The sequence below is a fragment of the Geotrypetes seraphini genome, chromosome 2 (genome assembly GCF_902459505.1).
Source record: "Geotrypetes seraphini chromosome 2, aGeoSer1.1, whole genome shotgun sequence".
NCBI classification, from domain to species: Eukaryota; Metazoa; Chordata; class Amphibia; order Gymnophiona; family Dermophiidae; genus Geotrypetes; species Geotrypetes seraphini.
In genome coordinates, this window is record NC_047085.1 from 477068275 (window position 1) to 477092391 (window position 24117).

Sequence of the window (24117 nt, forward strand, 5' to 3'; positions counted from 1 at the left end):
GATTCAAATGATACACGATGACATCTTATTTATTTATTCGACTTTATATCCCATTCTCCCAGAAAAGCTCAGAACAGGTTACAAGTGTACATACATAATAAAGAGTAATTTATATGAAGTAATGGCAAACATGATATGGCAGAACATTGTCTGACAAAGATAACATAAGAATTGCCAGCAATCTGCTCCCACGGTGGCTCTTAGGTCAAAGACCAGTGCCCTAACTGAGTCTAGCCTTACCTGCGTATGTTCTGGTTCAGCAGGAACTTCTCTAACTTTGTCTTGAATCCCTGGAGAGTGTTTTCCCCGATAACAGCCTCCGGAAGAGCGTTCCAGTTTTCCACCACCCTCTGGGTGAAGAAGAACTTCCTTACGTTTGTACAGAATCTATCCCTTTTTAACTTTAGAGAGTGCCCTCTCGTTCTCCCTACCTTGGAAAGGGTGAACAACCTGTCTTTATCCACTCGGACTGGAAAAGCGTCACCAGCGGAGTGCTGCAGGGTTCGGTGCTTGGGCCCGTGCTCTTCAACATATTTATAAATGACCTGGAAATGAGATTGGACATCTCTCCTGCCGTGTGTCGCGGCAGTTTGGGGGGGGGGGGGGACGATCGCGATCCCGGCAGGGGAGATGAGCCATCTCTCCTGCCTCAATTGTTGTGGGGGGTGGGGTGGATTCTGTAACCGGTGTTGTTTTCAACAGACGCCGGTTTTCAGAATCCAGCTTTTAGGCGAAGGACTGGCCCCTCCTTTGCCTAAAAGGTCTTGTTTTGGGCGTTTGGGACTTAGGCTAGTTTTTGGTTGATTATGTGTTCTAAGGTTAGATGTAGTGGTGGACTGGGCATGTAAACTGCTGAACGTAGAGGTAGGCCATTCTCAAAAAAAACCCTCATTTTGGATGGGTTTTTTTTTTTTTTTTTTGAGAAAGGACATTTTCCCTGCTGCTACTTTCAGCGTTTAGGGCCTTAGGCCAAAAGGGAACTTATACTTTTTTTTTTATTATGCCCCTCCATGAATTTATGATTAGCGTTTTATCAAAATTTTAATAAACTTGGTGATAGCTGTTCTCTGTTAGCTTCAGAAAGCTGCTCAGACAGAGATCAGCTGTTACAGTTACAATATTCCAAGGTTGACAGTTGGGAGGGAGCCTCTGTGAGAGACAGCTGTGTGCTGGTAGCTGTCTTGTTATTGTGGTATTTTGCTGGTAAATCTTTAAATATTGAGTGTTTGATCAGTTAAGTAAATAGAGCCTGTGGTATGTTTATGGCTCTTAGTGAGTGACTGTAGTTTTAAAACATTAGAACTGCTATTTTGGGATTTTTGTTGAAAGGGCTGGGATCTTCTCAACTCCGATTGTGTAGTGACCTCGGCTTGCTTTAAAGAAAGATGTTTAAATAACTTCTAAAGTGACTCCTTTCAGTTAAAGAGAGTTCACCGTTATTTTGGCTGTGGCGAATGAAAACAATTTCTGATTTTGAGAGACTTTAACCCCCCTCTTCTATTAAACTGCTCGGTGACGGGATAATTGCGTGCCAGACGCCAGCGTGCCGACAATCCAGCACCGACAATTCAGCGCAAGACAAACGCGCGGGGGAAAAAATAATTTTTAAAGAGCTCCGACTGGGGGTTTGGGGTGGCAACCTCCCCTCTTTATTAGTTAGTGTCCACGCTGCCGTTGCGGGGGGGGGGGTTAAACCCCCCACATTATAGAGAAAACGGAACTTTTCCCGAAAAAAATCAGAAAAAATTCAGTTTTCTCTATAATGGAGGTTTCCAACCCCCCGAACCCCCCTCCAACAGCAGCGCGAACACTAACCAATAAAGTGGAGGGGTTGCCACCCCAAACCCCCGTCGGAGCTCTTTAAAAATTACTTTTTCCCCCGCGCGCTTCTGTCTTGCGCCAAATTGTTGGCGCTGGATTGTCGCCGCACTGGCATCTTGCGTGTCACTGACTATGAACCAAACTGCTCTTAGGAACTCTATGAGCATCGGGAGCAGCGCGGGCCATTCTAGCGTGGCTCCCAGCACTAGAAACTGCTAGCGCAGTTTAATAGAAGAGTCCCTAAGTGTGCTCTCTTGAATTAGCCTTAAATGTGTTAAATGCACCCCCCTGTTTTACTAAGGTGTGCTATGCATTGCAGCGTGCATTTGGCGCACACTACATCCACGCACGCACAAAACGCTAACGTGCACTAGACTAACATGCACGCATTAGCGTTTAGTGTGTTTAGCGTGCGTTAATATTTAGCATACGCTAAAACGCTTAGCGCACCTTAGTAAAAGGAGCCCATAGTTTAAAAAGTTAAATCAAAGGCTTGGCTACTTCCTATATTTGAAGGGATATACAGTAGATATATAGATATATATATAAGACTGAAGAAACTGTTAAATTTTGGGAGATACAAATTTATAATACTGAATTGACTGTCTCCTGGTCTATTGCTGAGAATATCAGAGACTGATTTTTCAGAAATATTTGGATTTCATTTGTCTGTTTTGGTGTTGCTTTTGTTGAGGGAGGGTTTAGTTTAGGGTTCCCTAATTATTAATTTATTTAGTTCGGGCCAGTAAAACAGTTCCTTGAAAGGAAATAAGGGCACCTAAATATATACATATATATGTACTGTATATTGTTAGGAATAGACAAAGGGCTCCTTTTACTAAGGTGCGCTAGTGTTTTTAGCGCGCACAAAACCGCGAGATAGATGAAAATACCGACGCAAGCTCTATGGAGGCGTTAGCATCTAGCGCGCGGGGCATTGTAGCGCGCGCTAATGTCCCAACGCACCTTAGTAAAAGGAGCCCACGGTTTTGCTTTAATGATTTATTCAAGATAGGCAGTAGGTATCGGTTATAGAACTATAATCAAGCAGGTATCCTTCGCAAGACAGATGAATAAAGAAAAAGATATCAACAAATAACGTATAACTGGAAAGACTGTACAAGGTCGAATTATTGTTTCTGGTGGAATTCAGTATGTCATGTGTTTAAAATGGAAAGAGCGTTGGCAGTTCAAAAAGGTTACTATAATAAATTTAAGGATGTGTGGGCGCCATTTTTAAATTATTATAATGAATAATTTACACTTTTCTCAATTTTAATTCTTACATGTGGATCGGGGGGGTTGGATTTCTATTAATAATATATATGAATGATAAAATATTATATTCATGTGATATATTTTTTGTTGTATATGGAAGTGGGAGGGGGTGGGGGTTATATCTTTTTGTTGTATGATATGGTAGATTTTCAAGTGATATTGTATTCTAATTGTTTGATATTTACTGTACACTTGTGAATTATAAAATGAATAAAGAATTTAAAAAAAATAAAAAAAAGATATCAGGCCTGAATGTCCATCTTCAGCTGCACCTGCAAAAAAATGATCAACAGGAAGTATCAGGCTTTAATGGCGCCATTTTTGCTTTGAGCTCAGTGCTAGGAACTGAAAAGAAGAGAAGAGAATTTAAAAGTGTTAACTTATCTGAGGTGGTTTGTCTTCACTAAAGGTGATTAGTAGTTTTGATAATACAGGGTTTACTGTGAACAAAGACACAAGTTTAAAATGGTTATTGGAACTGTTTCTTAAATTTTGTGATTATTTTGATTACAATTACATTTAAATTTCACCAAGAAAAATAGAACATTATGGGCTCCTTTTATCAAGGTGCGGTAGAGGGTTTAACGCGCAGAATACTGCGCATTAAACCGCCTGCCGCGCTAGCCGCTAACACCTCCATTGACGAGGCGTTAGTATTTTGGCCTGCCGCGGGGGTTAGCGCGTGATGAAATGTCCGACGCGCTAACCCCCGTGGCGCACCTTGAGAAAAGGAGCCCTATATTTTAACATCAAGTTTCAAGTTTTATTTTAATTTGACGAATCGCTTAATTTAATTTTTACTAAGCGAGTTACAGCATTGAAAAAAATAACATTTATTTTAACGTATAATGTTTAAAAATTTTAAAACAGTAGTTAAGACCAACAGACTTACAGACCAACCGAAACACTAGGTTAAAAAAAAGGAAGAACGACAATTCAATATTTTTAGAGTGCAGAAGAGAACCATAAATGGAAAAAACATTAGGAGGGGGGAGGTGGAACATAATTTTTGAAAATAATTTATAGATTGAAAGCATCTTTAAAAAGAAAGCTTTTTAAGTTACTTTTAAAATGACATCTTTCCTTGAATTTCTTTTTAGAATATATTTCCTTCTATTATTTTAGAAATAATAGGACAAGGCTAGTTTATTTTATATACTGTATACTTTACCCCCGTTAAGGGTTTTATAAGGTAACTCTCCAATCTTGGTGTTGCCTTGCAGTCACTAAAACTGTCCTAGGGTGGGTACAATAGAAAATATAATAAAAAATAATAATAATTTCAGGCAGGAGAGGGAGAGATGGTGGACCATGCTGGAAAGGATTGGGATGTGTATACCACTTTTTTGTAATTTTACAACCATACTCCAAGCGGTTTACAAACAGGTACTTAAAAGAGAACCATGGTAAGAGAGGGGAGGGAGAGATGCTGGACTGTGCAAGGAAGGAGGAGGGAGGGAATTGAGAGATAACTGTGACCAAGAAGGGGAGGGAGAGATACTGGACCATGGGAGGGAAGGAAATCTAAGTCCTCTTTCTTCCTCTTGTGTAGGGTCTGGATTTTCCCGGACAAGTCTTCCTTTTTGAGGACATGTCCGGGGGTCCGGACAGCTTTTCAAAACCCCGCACTTTAGGTTTTGAAAAGCCTCTAGCAATGAGCGACGTTGGGACAGCATATGCGGATGCAACACGGTAATGTCACGCCCATGTGTGTGATATCATCACATCACACCAGTGCATGTGCAGATGCCGCCCTGGCAAGCAAACAGGTTGAGGGGGTGGGGCTGGGGACGGAACGGGGTGTGGCCGGACAGAATGGGGCAGACCTGTAGGTGGGGCCATGTGTCCGGATTTTTGTTTATGAAAATCTGGTAACCCTACTCTTGTGACCCTCCCAAAGAAGGCCTCTGCTACAGAGTAGAAGGCACTTGATTCTTTGGGAAGTCACTGAGTATGTATGTTTGTGGATAGCAGAACACTGTGGGAGGAGTTGGAGGTCCCTTTGCATAAATGGGAGGGGTACAGTATAAAAGAGGAGTGAGGAGTAAGATCAAGGCTTTTGGTTCTCCTGTTTCTCCTGTCAGAGCCCTAGTACTGAGGGAGACTCCTGAAGGTACTGACTGCTCGTGGAGGGAAAGTCTAAGAGAGTTTGCTAGAACAGCAGAATGAAAGGGAAGAGAGTAGAACCTGGAGAATTTCACCAGAGGAAACATAAAGACTTTGTTTCCCAAGAAGTCATCAGGAGAGGGCAGACTAAGGAATGTGTGGAGACCCATCTCCAAGTGGTAATCGTGTAACTGAAAAGACTCTGCTTCTTGCAGAGCCTATGTGGAGTGTAAACATAAGAAATTTCAGGAACGATTGCTCTCTTTTCAGGCATCCTTATGGACTAGGGATTTAACTCATATACTGTATTCATATTCCCAAATTCGTATCAACAATTTCGACGTGACTTAAAAATGTATCTTTTTAGGGAATCTTTCGGAAGTTAGATATTGGATGTTTATTCATTAGTATTACTAGTCTTTGTGAACCGCATAGAACTTAATGGTATTTGCGGTATACAAGTGAGTTTTATGTTATGTTATAGAGCGGTCCTGGGCTGAGGAAAAAGTGCGGGACCCTGGAGCAGCTCACTGCATGTAATAAGGAATTGTACAGAGAGATAGAAACATAGAAACATAGAAATAGATGGCAGATAAGGGCCATGGCCCATCTAGTCTGCCCACCTCAATGACCCTCCCCTACCTGTCTCTGTGAATAGATCCCACGTGTCTATCCCATTTGGCCTTAAAATCAGGCACGCTGCTGGCCTCAATAACCTGAAGTGGAAGACTATTCCAGTGATCAACCACCCTTTCAGTGAAAAAGAATTTCCTGGTGTCCCCGTGCAGTTTCCCGCCCCTGATTAGCCCAATTTCCCTCAAAGCAATTTAACCCCATGCCATTAAGTTTTCTATGTTACAGAAGCTAGAACACCTTCTCCCCATAGAAATGCATTGGACCATTAAGGGGAGGGGCTTATTTTTCTAGAACCCCTAGTCCGATTTGGCCTTTTTTCTAACTTGTGTCTTTTTACTGGTATTTCCCTCATGCCAAGCCTCGTCCCATTATGTCTAATTTTTGGAGAGTTATTTTGTCCCCAGAAAGACAAATAGATAAGTCCACATTTCTGTTCCCTTTCCCTTATGTATGTAATTCATTCTCACTTCCATTGAGTTGGAAAGAATAATAAAGGTCTTGGTGATTGACAAGGTTATATAGACTCAGACAGAGCTCATCTTCAAAATTAACAGTTGTCTTTGTAAAACCTTGCAACAGAAGGGAAGATACAATAATGTTGAAGGTGTTTTTCCTTTCCATGCTGTTATTCATTACAATATTAATAAGTCAATGGACTACACACGTATCTTAGTAAAGAAGGTGTTTTCTGATTCCAAACTAGGCAGTAAAAGTTTGTGCCACAGGACAAACACAGAGCAATTGTCAATTCTGTGCTTAAAACCAAATTCTTTTGGCTTTCCTCTCAAAGCACTGGAAAATAATGGCAGGCCTTATGGTGGTTCAGCCGCAGATGGAAGTAATCATACTACTGCCAAACGTTTTAACAATGATAACACAATATTTTGACTAGTAAACTGATAGAACTCTTGAGTACAGCCAATGAGACTGCAGAGAGACTGGCAGAATATGTTGCTGAAAATCTGATAAAGAAGCATTTGAGAAGTGGGTGGCATTTGCTGATGCATGATGAACTCTGGCGAGGTGAAGAAAAAAGCGACATTTTTTTTTTCTAAGCTGAAGACAGGGGCTTTGATTCAAAAGCATCATTTTTACAGTTAAAGAACATAGATGGATGGTCTAGATAGCAGTAAGGAAAAGTGGGACCGAAATCCACAATGCTAGCAAGCTTACTTTCTCGCTTACCTTTTGCTTACATGATGTAACATTTTACTGGTCTTCTCTATTAATGTAAGACCATAAGAATATCCAAAACAACAAACTCCTAATATATTAAAAAAAAAAATACATGAATGGACACCAGAGAAACCAACTACATATTTAATAATTTTTTTAATTATGTAGTTCCTTTATCTGGTGTCCATTTATGTGTTGTTGTTTTTATTTTATTATTTATTTGTCTTTATTTAACATCAAAGAAAATACCTTTGATAAGGAAAATAACAATATCTAATTAGGAAATAACACTCATAATATAACATAAATTGTACTGCGATAATAGTCCACAATTAAGGAGAGAGAGTCAAGCACAATCAAGGATAGTTGAATTTCAAGGAAAAAGAAAACATATCAATACACTCATTAATACAGAGCAAATCAGTTTTATTAAACTAAACGGTCTGGACGGGAGTATCAGTAGGCATCTGTGGAGCTACGGAAGCAGCTTTACCTTCCAGGAAAAATTGTAATTGATCAGGTTCATAAAAGACATATCTATTAGTTTGATAGTTAATACAACATTTACATGGAAAGTGCAGCTGAAAGGTAGCTCCTAAACACAATATTGATTGATGTAACATTAGAAATTTTTTTCCGACGCAATTGCGTCCATTTAGAAACATCAGGAAAAAAAGCTATTTTTGAACCATAAAATTCAACATTCTCGGCTCTAAGGAATAGATGAAGAAATGCTTCTTTGTCAAAGGTCACAAGAAGTATAGGCCTTACAGAAATTTCAGATTGTGAAGATTCGAGGATATCTGTAATATTTTATATCTGTAATATTTAATTCTGCGGAATGATTTTCCAAATCCTGCTTTGTTTTCTGGGAATATTTAAATAGAATAATTTCTGCAATGGTGGTATAGATGCCTCCGAATACTTTAGAACTGAAGTTAGAAACTGTTGAAAAAGTTCCTTAGGTGATTGCAACCTAGAAACCGGAAAATTAATCAGTCTTAAATTTAAGATCCTATTTGCATTCTCAAGGTTCTCAATCTTCCTGGTCAACAATGCTTTGTCCTTAACCTGAAGATTAGAAGAATTCTGTAAATCAGAGACCTATTTTTCAGTTTTGTCTAATCTTTGGTTGTGATGTTGAATTTTTTCTTCTAAATTTTTCAATTGTAATGAGGAAGCTTGTGAAGCTGAAATAAAATGGGAGCATACCTTATGAAGGCTTTCGATAGCCTCCCAGAGTGCTTCCATATCTATCACCGGTGGTTTTTTCCAGCGGGCTCAGGAGGAAAGCAGAAACCTATGAGGAAACTCCAACCGTTGAGTCTATATTTAAAGTTCCTGCAGCGCTGTTGGCAAGCCCCGACATCATCCTGGGGCGTGGGAGAACTCCAGTACCAGCTGGGCTCAGTGAAACTTTGCTGTCTGAGAACAAGGTCGACCCCCCAACCGACTCAGCATAGGATGTGATTGCTGTCTGGCGCGTTAGCGATGTGGCAGAGGAGGCAGGAAGACCACCCCTCTGTTTTCCTCTGCGCTTAGGCATAATATAGAAGAACGCTGAAGAAGGTAAATGTTTAAATTTACCAGCGTAGGGAGAGCCTCTCGCTATGCGACTATCTCCGTCGCCATCTTGGATCTCTCCCTCCCATTTATGTGGTTTTTTTTAATATAATAAGAGTTTGTTGTTTTGGATATTTGTTTGTTACTCCTATTAGGAACTGTTTGATAATGAAGACCATATGAATAACCATACTGGGTCAGACCAATGGTCCATCTAGCCCAGTATCATGTTTCCAACAGTGGCCAATCCAGGTCACAAGTACTTGACAGAAACCCAAATAGTAGCAACATTTCATGCTACCGATGCCAGGGCAAGAAGTGTCTTCCCCCTTGCATGCCTCAGGAGCAGACTGTGGACTTTTCCTCCAGATACTTGTCCAAACCTTTTTTTTAACCATCTTTGTTTATTTACTAATGAATTATTTGATGATTGTAAACTGCTTAAGGTGTCCTTTTACTAAAGGGCATTAAGATTTAGGCTTAACATGTGACAAGTCCAGTCTCACCAGTTTAGCATGAACTTGTCCAACTTTGTCTTGAAACCCTGGAGGGTGTTTTTCCCCTATAACAGACTCCGGAAGAGCGTTCCAGTTTTCGACCACTCTCTGGGTGAAGAAGAATTTCCTTACGTTTGTACGGAATCTATCCCCTTTCAACTTTAGAGAGTGGATAGATTCCGTACAAACGTAAGGAAATTTGGAAACTTGGGTAAATCTGAACACCTCCCTGTCTAGATGTGCTTCCAGGAGAGAATGAGAAACACTGATTGAGGAAATGCCATGAAAATCTAGTTGCTCACCAAGATGAAGACCCAGGCATGAGTTGAACTGGATACCTACTCTAATTGTACCAAGGACATGTGGAAAGCCTATTATGCTCTATGGGAAATTTTTTGTCTTCTAATGTTTGACATTTGCTATTGATTCTTGGATATTTTTGTATGCGTTTAGATTTCACAGAGCCGTCCTATCTTGATGCCTATAAGAGGGTTCCTGCTATTACACCTTATCTTGAGTTGCGTACATCTTTCAGCGCTATAGAAATAATAGATAGTAGTAATAGTAGTACCTTCATCCTTGGGAGCCAGGGGGGCTCCCATACACTGGGAACACTTTATTTTAAAGGGTAATTTGTCTTCTTGGAGCCAGGGTCTGTATGTAGGTGTTTGTGTGTGTTGTTTGGAGGTGTGTTTGTGGGTCTGAATGGGGTAGTATGTATTCATTATTTGTGCCTGTGTGTCTGTGTTGGAATCGTTTGGGGATTCTTATTGGTTTCTTATCAATGAAAAGTGGTGGATGTGGCCTATTTTTGTGTTTTATGGGATGCCTTGAGATTCTGTCTTCCTGTTGTACCCTGTTGGCTATGTACCAGTCATGTTGTATATTGCTATTTGTAATGTATATTTGGTTGCATTCTGCCATAATAAACACAATATTACAAAAAAAAAACCAACCCAAAACCCAAACAAACCAACCCAACATCTAGCTTTCTAGAAGTGACAAGGTTTTATTCAGCCTTTGTAAAAAGTTTTGAATTTTGGTGATTTTTCTGAGGAAAAATAAAAATCACTGCACATCAGGATATGTTCTCACAACTATAATACAGTTCAAAGGAATTGCAGCTTCCCACTTTAAAGGGAGGGATCTCCATCTTGTTTATTTAAATGTGCCATTTGCCCCCTTCTAAAACTTTCTTGAGAAGTATTTCTGTGGGTGATTAAACCATCTTTCTTTTTTTCCCATATTTCCCAGAGTAGTATTCACATGAATTCTGGCCAGGTTTTTAGTGAAACCTTTATTTTGTTGCCAGGGCAGTCAGAGTGATTCATCCTGTGTTTCCTGTTTCAGGAGAAGACCAGAAGGCTAAAGACAGACTAGCAAAATGTTTTCCTGCAACTAAGCAAGCAGGGAGAATAAAAGGCTGAATTTGTAACTGGAAGGAGGTGGGGGGAGGAATCTAGTGCTTTTTGAATTTAAACTATCGCTGCTGCACTACTTAACCCATAACCTAAAAAATGGGAAGTTCCTCACTAACAACGGTCACATAATAATAACTTCAATCCTAAAAAATAGTAAAGAATCATCAGCTCTAGTAACCAACTACAGACCTGTAGCATCCATTCCATTTATTGTAAAAATCATGGAGGGATTGGTACACACCCAACTGATGGAATATCTTAACCAGTTCTTTCTCCTACATGAAACTCAATCCGGTTTTAGACCTCTTTTCAGTATGGAGACAGTAATTGCGGCTATCTTAGATAATTTGCGTCTATTGTTTAGCAAGGGCCTCAATGCTCTGATCATGCAATTTGACATGAGCTCTGCCTTTGATCTAGTTGACCATGGGAAAATGCTACAATGTTTAGACGCTATTGGCATCAGGGATGAGGTGTTGAACTGGTTTCGTGGCTTCTTTGTGTCCCATACCTATCAGGTACGGTTCAATTATGATCTCTCCAATACCTGGAGCAATCCATCCGGTGTGCCGTAGGGTTCACCGCTGTCCCCATTGCTCTTCATTGTCTACATGTCCTCACTGGGCGTGCAATTAAACCAGCTGGGAATAAAATTATTCAGTTATGCCGATGACTTTATGATCATCATCCCATTTGCTAATTCTATCTCGGAAACCATTCCCAAGGCATCAGAAGCTATAAATTTGATGGAGCAATGGATGACTGACTTCAAGCTCAAACTTAATTCAGAAAAAATGAAATTCTTCTTCACCACATCCGTTCAATAACAAAAAAACACTATGCATCAATAACCTTAGTTACCCTATTCAATCTACCATGAAGATACTGGGTGTAACTCTGGATCAATTCCTAACCATGAAAGACCAGGTGGGCTCCTTAATCGGGAAGAGTTTTTTCACTCGCTGGAAACTTAGATCCATCAAACCATATTTTGATACGTCAGTATTCAGAATCCTGGTACAATCCCTCGTACTAAGCCAACTTGACAGTGGCGTACCTAGGGTATGTGGCACCCGGGGCCCATATTTTTTGTAATGACCATGAAACAGAATAAATGGTCAGAATAGAAACAGGCAGTGAAAATTTTCTTTTATTGAACCTCATATATGTAACCATTATTCCAAACATAACATAACATAAATTATGTCTGAATTGCCATGACATCAGAAGTACATATGGAGTAGTTGCAGGTGATGCTTGGGACAGTTCTGATTGTGTTAGTTCGGTTTTATGTGTTTTTTGAATAGCAGGGTTTTTATTTCTTTTTGAAGGTTTTGTAGTCTGTGGTCGAGGTCAATAGGTTGTAGAGTTGGGGGTCGAGTGTTGCAGCTCGAATGGCTAGGAGGTTGTCGAACAGTTTTTTCTTTTGACGTTTTTGGTTGGAGGGTGTGTGAATGGTGCGTGAGTTCTCCTATGTCTGTTTGAGGTGGATTGAATTATTTAGCTGAAGAAATTAGTTACCCCTCATTCCACATACATTAATTCTCTTCCCATTATAAAAAACACATTAATTTTTGTTCCCATTATAAAAAACACTGATAAGTTCCCAGAAAAAAAATATATTAAAATAAGAAGTGAAAACAAAGGCCCCTACAGATGAGAACATAACATAAGAATAGCCTAAATAGGTCAGACCAATGGTCCATCATGCCCAGTAGCCTATTCTCATGGTAGCCACTCCAGGTCACTAATACCTGGTCAAAACCCAAAGAGTAGCAACATTCCATGCTACCAATCCAGGGCAAGCAGACACATCCCCCATATCTTAATAACAGATTATGGACTTTTCCTCCAGGAATTTGTCCAAATCTTTCTTAAAACCAGATACTCTATCTGCTTTTACCATAACTTCTGGCCACTTCATTTTTAAGTTTAGATCTTTCCTTCCAAACAGAGACTTGCTAGATGTCAAATATAGCACAAGGTAACTTCACACAGACTTAGCTGTGCAGGAAATGTGAATCTCCTCCTACACCCACCATATAGTGCAAAAATGTGCAAAGGTCTGTTTTTTTCTTTCGATCACTACAAAGCCTAATGACACACAAGCAGTGCTGTTACAAACATATTCTGTAGGTCAATGCTAAGGTTAACAAAGTTTCCTTCCTTGGACCAGAAGGAGATACTGACAAACCATTGGAAGAGATCCCAAAACAACACCCAAAGACCCACTCAGTGTGTGAACCAGTTGAGTGGAGTGGACTAACTGGGGGGTGGAAATGGGGCCGGAGTTTGCTCAGCAGAATTTCCCAAACCACCTCTTCCTCTCAACACATTGACACGCTGCCACCACCACCACTAGGAACACCTTACCGGGTAGGCTAGCAATGCTATAAACTTTATAAAACACATTATTATATTTTCTTATAAAGCATATATTTTAACTGAACTCTCTGACATCCTCAGCCTTTCCATTCACAAAAATAGAAGGAAGAAAAGTTCCCATTTCCTGCTGTCTCATGTCCCCGGCCTATACAATGTTTTTCTTTTGCAGACCCTTCAAAAGTCTGACCAAATCCTCGTTTCACTTGCATTATACAGTACTGAGGATGCCATCTCTCCCCAATCCCAGGTCCTAAAGTCTAAGACAGTAGCGCAAACCAGTGCTGCCAGATTCAGGGAAAAAAATTTCGATTCGATTCAGCCTATTGAATTGGTTTATCGATTCGATTTTCCTGCCCAATTGGGTGTTTTTTTACAAACATCCTGGTGGGTTTATTTTATAGCTTTTCACCCCCCTTTGGCTTCTCCTAACCACACTGGCGCTGTGGTGTAAATAAAATAAAGAAACAAAAAGGACTTTTCCTCTCTCTGTTAAATCCTAGTTCACGTTTGTGGTCTAACACCAGCTCTGGCATGATACACATTTCAAATCTGACATATTGTAATCACAAAACAGAAAATAAAATTAGTTTTTCTACCTTTTGTTGTCTGGTTATTTTTCAAATCTTGTTGGTCCAAGGCTCTGGTTGTCTTCTCATAACTCTGCTTGCTTCTCATAACTTGCTTGCTTCTTTCTTCTTTCTCCGTGCTAACCATCCATCTGCCATCTCTGTCCTCCCCTTCCGTTTCCCTTCCCTCCCCCGGATGTCTGGCATCTTTCCTTTTTTTCATCTCCCTCCACAGATCCACCTTTTCTTAACTACCCTTTCATCCAGCAGCTCTCCCTCTTTCCCCACCACCCCAAGGTCCACCATCTCTCCCTTTCTTTTCCCAACTACCCTCTATCCCCCCCCTCTACACCATCCCTTGTGTCCAACTTCTCTCCCTTTCTGTTCCTTCCCTCCCTAAAACCCATGGTCCATCATCTCTTTCCCTCTCCTCTATTTTCAGACCCATTATTTCTTCCCACCCAAAGTCCGGCATATGCACGTCTCTTTGAACCCCTCCCCTTTCCCTCCATGTACTTCTACACCAGGGCCCCCCTCCCCTTAAGGCCTGTCCCCCCTTGAAGGCCTGCCTGCCTGTCCCCCCCCGAAGGCCTGCACCCCCCCCAAAAGCCTGCCTGCCTGTTCCCCTTGAAGGCCTGCCCTCCCCCTTTAAGGCCTGCATGCCTGTCCCCCCCGAAGGCCTGCACCTCCCCCCGAAGGCCTGCATCCCCCCTTGAAGGGCTGTCCCCCCCGAAGGCCTGCATCCCCCCGAAGGCCTGTCTCCCCCTTGAAGGCCTGCCTGCCTGCCTGTCCCCCTTGAAGGCCTGTCCCCCCCCGAAGGCCTGCACTCTCCTCCGAAGGCCTGCACCCCCCCTTGAAAACCTGCCTGCCTGTCCCCCTTGAAGGCCTGTTCCCCCTCGATGGCCTGTCCCACTGAAGGTCTGTCTCCCCCCCACAAGGCCTGCCTGCCCGTCCACCCTGAAGGCCTGCTGCTCCCCCCAAAGGACCACCCGTCCCCACCACCACTACGACCACGAAGGACTGCTCACTCCCCCGGCCTCCCGCACCATTTACCTGGGGAAACAGCCTGCACAAGATCGCGATGCCAGCGATCTTTGCCTGCTTCGGCTGTTTCCTCCGCTGCGGTCCCGCCCCTCCTCTGACGGAGGAAACAGCCGAAGCAGGCAAAGATCACTGGCATCGCGATCTTGTGCAGGATGTTTCCAGACGCGACAACTGGCACAGGGGGGGGGGGAACCGGACCGGGAGCACCCCCTCAGAGCTTGCACCCGGGGTGGATCGCCCCCCCCCCCCCCTTAGTACACCACTGCAACTTGATTACTGCAACATTGCCTATTTAGCAATCTCCCAAAAGAATATGCAAACACTGCAATAATTAATGCAAAATGCAGCGGTCAGACTAATCTTCGGGCTGAAGAAATTCGATCACGTGACACCTTACTACCGACAGTTGCACTGGCTACCAATGGAAGCACGCGTAAAGTTTAAGTTCGCCTGCTTCTGCTTTAAAGTACTATACAGACTAGCCCCTAAATACATAACTGACCTTTTCTCCTTCTCAGCCAACAAACACAAGAGAAGCTCATATTCGAACTTTGTTTTCCCGCCAGTTAAAGGATGTAAACTAAAAAAACACCAGGAACACCTACTCTCACATCAGGCAGCATTATGGGGTAAAGATCTAGAACAATTACTCTCGCCCACTACTTACGAGGAATTCAGAAAGCACCTAAAAACTTATTTGTTCCTAAAGTATCTAAACAACTGACCCATTCATCTCTTTCTCCTTAACGGTTTTTTGTCCTATTACCACTTTCTTTCCTTAACCTCTTTTAAATTCAGTCAACTTGTACCTCTTTTAGTCTTTTGTAAACCGCATAGAACTTCACGGTACTGCGGTATATAAACTGTTATTATTATAGCTTAATGCACCATCATAATAGAGACCCACATAGAGCTACTCGACGTCTGAGAAAACCCGGACATGTCCTCTTTTTAGAGAACTGTCTGGGTGCCCAGACGGACTTTCCAAAACCTGATAGTTTGACCGGATTTTAGAAAGCCCCAACCTCTGGCCGCGTTCTGGAGGGCCTCTGATCATGCGCGGATGACATCACACACATCCATGCATGCTCGGAGGCCTTCCAGACACGGCCCGGAAGGTCGGAGAAGAAAGAGGTTTTGTGGGGGCAGCATGAGGGTTGGGCTGGAGGCAGAACAAGGTAGGGCTGTGGGCAGAAGTGTGGGGGGGGGGCTATGTATCCGGGTTTCGGGTTGGGCTGGAGGCAGAACAAGGTAGGGCTGTGGGCAGAAGTGTGTGTGTGGGGGGGGGGCTATGTATCCTGGTTTCTACGGCAGAAAACCTGGTAACCCTAGTCCCACACCCATTGACCTCTTTTTTTGGAGACTGGCTTGGCATTATTTAAGGGCATGTTACTCCTTAATACCAAACATTACACTGGCTACCGATTGAGGCTAGAGTTTTATGCTTCAAATCAATCTTCGGTATGTCCCCAGGTTACCTTGTTTCCCATTTCTCTTCAAATCACTCCAATAAGCCCACACGTAGAGTCCAGTTATTTACATATCCTACTGTCAAATCGTGTCGTTTGAAGAGATTTCTCGAGAGAACTCTCTTTCCAGACAGCCAAAATGAACGCCTGGTTTGGCAAAATCATGCCAAGAGTCTCATCCTATTATTTTTTTTTAGAAAACTATTAAAGACACAATTATTTGACAAATTTGTAACCCAAGCTTCCTAATTGCTTTTTAAATATAACATGTATTGTGTACATTTTAGAAATTGATATATCTTTTTGAACTCTATATTCGCTGGATGTTCAGCCTTATCTGCTGTGAACCGCCTAGAATCATTCATGGTCTGGCGGTATATAAGAATAAATTATTATTATTATTATTATTAGGTAGCTAAATGAAGAGTAGACACGCCGGATGGTGTGAATAACATGATGAAAGACCTGGCAACTAAAATTTAATGCTAAGAAATACAAGGTCAGGCATTTGGGCTGCAAAAACCAGAGGGAACAGTACAGATTAGGGAGTGAAGAACTTATGTGCACGACAAAAGAGCAGGACTTGGGTGTGATTGTATGTGATGATCTTAAGGTGGACAAACAGGTTGAAAAGGTGACGGCGAAAACTAGAAGGATGCTAGGGTGCACAGGGAAAGGTATGACCAGTAGGAAAAAGGAGGTATTGATGCCCCTGTAATAAGACTTTGGTGAGACCTCATTTAGAATATTGTGTACAATTCTGGAGACTGCACCTTCAAAAGAGGCTAGGCTACTAAAATGGTGCATGGCCTTCATCATAAGGCGTATGGGGACAGACTTAAAGTTCTCAATTTGTTTACTTTGGAGGAAATGCGGGAGAGGGGAGATATGATAGAGACATTTAAATACCAACGTGATGTAAATGCACATGAGTCAAGTCTTTTTCATTTGAAAGGAAGCTCTGGAATGAGAGGGCATAGGATGAAGTTAAGAGGTGATCGGCTCCGGAGTAATCTAAGGAAATACTTTTTTACAGAAAGGGTGGTAGATGCGTGGAACAGTCTCCCAGAAGAGGTGGAGACAGAGACTGTGTCTGAATTCAAGAGGGCTTGGGATAGGCACGTGGGATCTCTCAGAGAAAGAGATAATGGTTACTGCGGATGGGCAGACTAGATGGGCCATTTGGCCTTTATCTGCCATCATGTTTCTATGTTTCTAAGATTTGGCATAATAAAAACACCAATAGGACCTGGTTTTAAATGACCTAAATACCCAAAGGTGCAAGAGGAAAATATGGCTAGAGAAAAAAAAAAATCTCACTGTGACTACCAACCACTCTTGGGTAAAGGTTGTCTGTATATACACACGTGAACTCTAGTGTACCAAAGGCGGGGCATTACACATAAACACTCATCTTACAGATAAGACATTACTAGAATTTTTTTAATAGCAAGAAAGACAGAAACTGTTGAATAGCTAATAAATAACAGAAGTAGGCTGGGATTCATCTTCTGCTAAGCCACATATTGTCTTTTATCCAAATAAATGAGGATCTTACTATGTCAGTCAAATTATTCAAACAGATGCCAGAATAAACTAGTTTGTTCTGGCTGCTTGCCATCTCATGAATGTATTGTAACTCTGTCTTCTGAATTAGAGAGGGGGGGGGGGGCAAGGCCCCTGAAAGACTGCATAAGAAATATGAGAGCTGGTAGCAAAATACTGGAGACTGACTACTCAGAGCAAGGGAAGCATTTAATTGCAGAAATGGCACATTAAGCTCATTAACTCACTTAGAGAATAGTTAAGCCCCGGAATGTGTTGCCAGAGGATGCGGTAAGAGCAGTTAATGTAGCTAGATTTAAAAACAGTTTGGACAAGTTCCTAGAGGAAAAGTCCATAGTCTGCTATGGAGACAAAGGACTTAGCCACGGCTTGCCCTGGATCGGTAGCATGGGATGCTGCTACTAATTGGGTTTTTGCCAGGACCTTGTGATTTGGATTGGCCCTTGTGAAGATGGGATAATAATAATAATAATAATAACTTTATTCTTGTATACCGCAATACCATGGAAGTTCAATGCGGTTAACAATAGAAGAGACTGTACATTTACAGCGATGATACATATTACAATGTTGTTACATTTACAGAGGTGTTACATAAATAGCAGTATTAAAAAGGCATATACTAAAGAAGAGACTGTACATATACAGCGATGTTACATGTTATAGCGGTGGTACATTTACAGTGATGTTGAATGTGAGGCAATGAAAAGGCAGGGCAGTTAGATAAAACAGAGATTGAGAAAGAGAGGCCAAAGTGGCTTGGGAGGGGGGGCGTAGTCAGAGGGAATGGAGGGATGTCGAGGTCAGGAGGGTGCAGGGAAGGAGGGAAGGCAGCGTTAGCGGAATTTGTCGAAGAGGTAGGTTTTTAGTGACTTCCTGAACAGGTGGTAGGGCGGGGAGTTGGAGATGAGGGCGGTAAGGCAATTGTTCCATTTGCCCGCTTGGAATGCTAGGGTTCTATCAATGAATCTCTTGTAGAGGCAGCCTTTTAGGGAGGGAAAGGTGAATAGGTGGGCGTTTCGTGTGCGGGAGGGGCCTGCTATTTCAAGGTGCTCAGACAAGTAGATTGGGGAAGATCCTGTTAGAGTTTTGAAACAGAGGCAGGCGAACTTGAAGATGATCCTTGCCTGGGAAAGATGGACCATTGGTCTGACCCAGTAAAGCTAGTGTTATGTTTTTAGGTCATAGGCCGGGACAAAGGTGCGCGCAGACAACTGAGCGCAACGCGGAGGCGCGCGCCGAAGAAAATAACTGTTTTAAAGGGCTCTGACGGGGGGGGCGTGGGGGTGAAATCCCCCACTTTACTTTATACAGATCGCGCCACGTTGTGGGAGCGTTGTGGGGGGTTTGGGGGGTTGTAACCACCCACATTTTACTGAAAACTTCAATTTTCCCTAAAAAACAGGGAAACAGTTAAGTTTCCAGTATAATGAGGGCGGTTACAACCCCCCACAACGCCGCCACGATCTGTATTAAGTAAAGTGGGGGTGTTCCCCAACAAAACCCCCCGTCAGAGCCCCTAAAAACACTCTTTTTCTTCGGCGCGCGCATCCGTCTTGCGCTCAGTTGTCGGCGCGCGCCTTTGTCTTCGGCAGTTTTGTCTATGAACCGGCCTAAGCATGTATCAGTTACATATTCAGATATTGTCAACTTTTCCTTATACTATCCTGATCTCAGGTATAAGATTTTGGCCTCTGAAAGCTGGTCGAAAAACATATCAAGCTAGTGCAGTGAAAAAGTATTACCTTTCTTTCTTTTTTTTTTTTTTTTTTTTAATTTATTAACCTTTTAAATGGATTGTCATGATTGTACTTCACCTGTGCTTTTTAAAACTGTTATTCTTTTTGATTCCTCTTCCGCCCTCTCCCTTTCCCGTTCCCCCTCCAGAAGGCCAAACCATGTGCCCATCGCCCTTTCTGTGAAGAAACGTCTGCTGATGTTGTTCTGAATCTATCATGACTCTCGTTCTAGTTCACTGCCCTCCCGTTCCCGCTTCCGCCGCTGCTGCTTTAAGATCAGCAGTCACAGCAAAAGAACATGAGAGAGCCACAGAGCTGCAGCCTTTACCCGGGTGGCTGGGCCCACCCTCCTACAACTTCACTTCCTGTTCTGGAGAGCAGAGGGTGAGAGCAGCAGAGTTGGCAGCTGCATATTTTCAAACACTGCATAATCACAATACTTTAAATATTGAAAACTGATTTATTTGGTAAATTTGTACATTTTACCTTGAAGTAAATTTGTAATTCTGATGTTTCCTTGATGTATTTCCATGTCAATTGTATTTTCACTGATTGTACAGTCCTCTTTGCTGTGAACTGCCTAGAACTATGTGGTGTGGCGGTATATAAGAATAAAGTTATTATTATTATCATATATAGTGGCGTAGCAAGTAGTAAGAGGCACCCAGGGCAGTGGCAACCCTCCCCCCGCCTTCTTTGCTGCCCCCTCTGCTCTTTCCCCACCCCTCTGCTGCATGTGCCCCTTCCCTTCCCCTGCACCTCTTTAACTTTCTCGACACGAGCAGCATCATCAACTGGCTGCCCACATTGGCGGCAGCTCTCCCTCTGATGTCACTTCCTAGGTGCGGGACCCGGAAGTGATGTCGGAGGAAGAGCCGAAGCTGGCGTGAGTAGCAGGTTCGAGTTGTTGCTCACGCAGACAGAGAGCTAGAGGTACAGTGGGGGAGGGGGGAAATGAAGGGGTGCCATTGCACTTTATGTGTGTCTAAAAAATTTTTAATTTCTGTCATAACTTTGCTTAGTGTTTTAGTACCCTCTCGTTAAGGAAGTGTTTTTTTTTTTCATGTTTCCTATGAACCTTCCTTCCTTCAGTTGATATCATGACCCCTTCCTTGTTCTTGAATTTCCATGTTAATTTTGTTTTCCTTTTGCATGCTAGCTTCTTCTTTCTTTTTCTTCTGGACTACATATGTAACCCTAATTTGCTCAGGAGCATCAGGGTGGGATCTTGTAATAATTTTTAAAGCAGGGCTTCCCAAACTTCGGATTTTGACTCCAAATGGGACCATGCACACCATGTTTGGGGTTGTGACCCACCCTGGAGGTATATGGGTCCGTCATTCTGATGCACTTCAGTGAGGTCGGGAAATCACTAAATCTGCAACCACAGGGTAAAAAAAGTGGCAAGCACTGCTTTAAAGCTTACTTGTGGGGTCAGGGCCAGGAACAGCTTTAGCTGGAAGCTGAAAGCACACAAATCCACTTATTTACTCTTTCCTTATATCCCAAAAGTCAGCCTAATCAGAGCTAATAGTTTTCTCAAATTGCCAAAATCATTCAAATACTGTCATCTCATATATGTAATTAGGAGAAACCAACGTATCGGGATGGTTTGGAAAGCATTTCTAGGGGGGACTTTTTCTTGAAACAGCCTCAGGGCGAAAAATGTCGGAGTGACAGTCCCTTCCCAATATAAGCAATACACGCGCTGAGACAAGTTTTAAACTTTTCTAGTATTAAATAAGTTAAAGTATTAAATATTTAGTTGCAATCACAGAGCACAAAAGAGCACTAAAATAGAATTATGCAGGTCTTATGAGGAGGCCAGTGCCAACAAGTTGACTATTAGCCATTGATAACACTTGGCTATCAGCTGGCACTTCTGAATACCTTGCAATTACCCTAATATGAACACTAATAATATTTAGAATTGTGGAATGCATAAATCTGATCTAAGCATCTACTTTACTTGGATGTGTCACTTTGACTAGGTGGGGCAACTCTTCAGCTTTAAGTATTTACAGGCATAATCAGAGAAATATAGATCATCAAATTTACACATCTTAGGGTCTGTATCTTCAGGGCCATCTAAGACTCTATAGGTTACTATAGTCCCTCTTTCTCTGAAGAACTCTGGTGGTAGCAGATTTGAATCCCTACAACTCATTTCTTTAACCTTGTTCTTTGGGGTGCTCTTGTCAAGCCTTTCTTCTTCCATAAGGTGCAAAGGCTGGGTACCAAAGGCAGACTCCCTTTCAGTTCCAACGGTGTAGTGGGCAGGGCTAGGAGCCAAAAATAGAAAAGATCTCAGGGCTGAGTATTTATATCTCCAGATTTCCATCCCCAGAGGAACTTCTCCCACCACTGACTATCAGTACAGAAAAATCCAGAAGGAAAGGAGGCAAGAAAATCCACACTCCAGTAATATCAGTAGAGCCTTTAGAAGTCTGTGTTCCTATTTTGGCAGAATGTCAATGTCTACAAACAGATCATGCAACGGCCTATATCCATTGGCGCAAACATGCGTACGTGGCTTTGGCTTACTTTGAAAAGAGAAAGAGTTGCCCCTTTTTACAGATGGTATGTACATGCTGCTCTTCTTCTTCCTCAACACCTGCTGCTTTTTTGCATTCTCTGACATGGCACATGCCTAGTTAGACTTTTTAAGCTTTCCGACATATGGGATATTGGAAAGAATTATGTAAAAGGAATCTGTGCCTGTCTGCTTGTTCATCCATCTGTCTGTTTAGAAGAAAACTAACTCTCCAAAGGAGGTGCAGAAAGTTACCAAATGTTACTCACTGAAGGAAAATGGGAATACTGTATTTTGAAATATTAGGATAGAGGTTTCTGAATATTAACCCCTCTTATTTATATTTATTAACTGCCTTTTCATGAAGAGATTCACCCAAAGTGGTTTACAATACGTTGAAGAGTAATCAGGTTTGTGCTCTCCACTGCTTTCTAAGCTATGGTTTTTTATTATTATTGTGACATATAATGGCCTCTCACAGGTAGGTAGAATGGAGAGAAACCTTATTATATAAGAGGCTGAAATGCAAAATTAAAAAATAAAACATGATTGTTGTTAGAGCAAAATCACAGTCACAGTTGTGTATGCATGCATATTTTTTTTGAAGAACAGTCGTGGTCTGAAGCTGACTCGGCTGCCCCCACTTACTCATGAAATTCACAACAGATTTCATATGACACAATACTGTCCCCCAGGTACTACATGAGAAATGTCTAGTCCAAGAATGGAGCTACCCAGTTTCCTTAGGGCCTTGATAGATTTCTACATCATTAAACCTAAATGAAGAAGAAAATAGTATTTCCCTGCAGGCACTGCTTTTGCAAGATGTTGCTTATCAGCATGCATTTCGTGTTGCATATGTAACCCCTTATTAGTGCATCAGATAGTTTTAGAAGAGATATTGCCCCTTTTTTTGGGGGGTGGAAATTGTTGTTGCAGCTCAAAAAGGACAGCAGAGGTACAATGAGAGTTATGAAAGTGTGATAGAAGCCATCACTGTGCCTGAGTTAATTTACTTTATACTACTACAAGAAAGGCTTGAGTTAAATCCAAAAGGAATATTTAATACATACAGAGTGTCTCTTAAAAGAGGAGGAAGGGAAGAAGGAGGAGAAGGGAGAGACTGCATGGGAGGATTACAGGGATGGAAGAACAGATTAGAGAATGACACGGGGAAAAAAAATTTATCACCGTTCCCGCTCCGTCCCCGTGAGATCGTCCCCGTCCCGTCCCCGTGAGCTCAGTCCCCGTCCCTGCTCCATCCCCACCCTGCAAGCTCGGTCCCTGTCCCCACCCTGTAAACTGTCAAATCCCATCCACACAAGTCTCGAATAGTTATGATTTTATACTGAACTTATTTTATTAAAGTATACAAAGAGACAATATTCTGTACAATTGCCATTTTATAAACACAAATAATACAGAGCAAGGATCAACAAAGCTCTGCAATCAGATGGCTGGACATGTTGAAAATAACCATAGGGATGACACTGGAGGACCTTACCAGACTAGCATAAAACCGATTTCTTTTTAGATCTGTAATTCATCAAGTTGCTAGGACTCGAGCATGAGTCGATGGCACATAAGAAGAAGAGAAAACTGCTTGAAGCTTCAATCTTTTTGAATGGAAATAGTTTCAGTGTAAAACTAAGGCTCAAATAAGAACTTTTCTAGCTCACATTTAAAACGAAAGCTTGCCTGAACTAACTTGGACTTGCAAGGTTTGCAAGAATTCATAAGAACATAAGAATTGCCGCTGCTGGGTCAGACCAGTGGTCCATCGTGGCCAGCAGTCCACTCACGCAACGGCCCTTAGGTCAAAGAGATAGAGATAGATAGAGAATATACTTCTGCTGGCTACTGTTTTGTATATATATTACAATATTTTCCATGCTGGGCTTTGCAGAGGACACATTAGGGCAGCTTACAATAATAAACCCAGTGTTTATTAGAAAGAGGGAGCAAGGAGAGAAACAGTAAACTGAAAAAAAGGAAATAGAATCAACAGACAAATAAAAGAGATAGCTGAAAGAGAGAAAAGAAACAGCAGAGAAGAAAATAGCCAGTTATGGCCTAATTCTATAAATCACAATATTAATTTTCAGAATATAACAAGGGCTTTCTATCATTTCTTTTTTCTTTCTTTTATACTTTTAGAATCTTTAGGCCTCAGAGGTGTCACCCAATGCTCAACTCTATTTCATTGCAATGAGATTCACATACCCACCTCATCATTAGCCTTTCATATTTCTCATCCAAACTTTTAAATTTTACATTAAACATTAGCCCCCTGTTTTATGAAGCTGCGCTTGCGGCT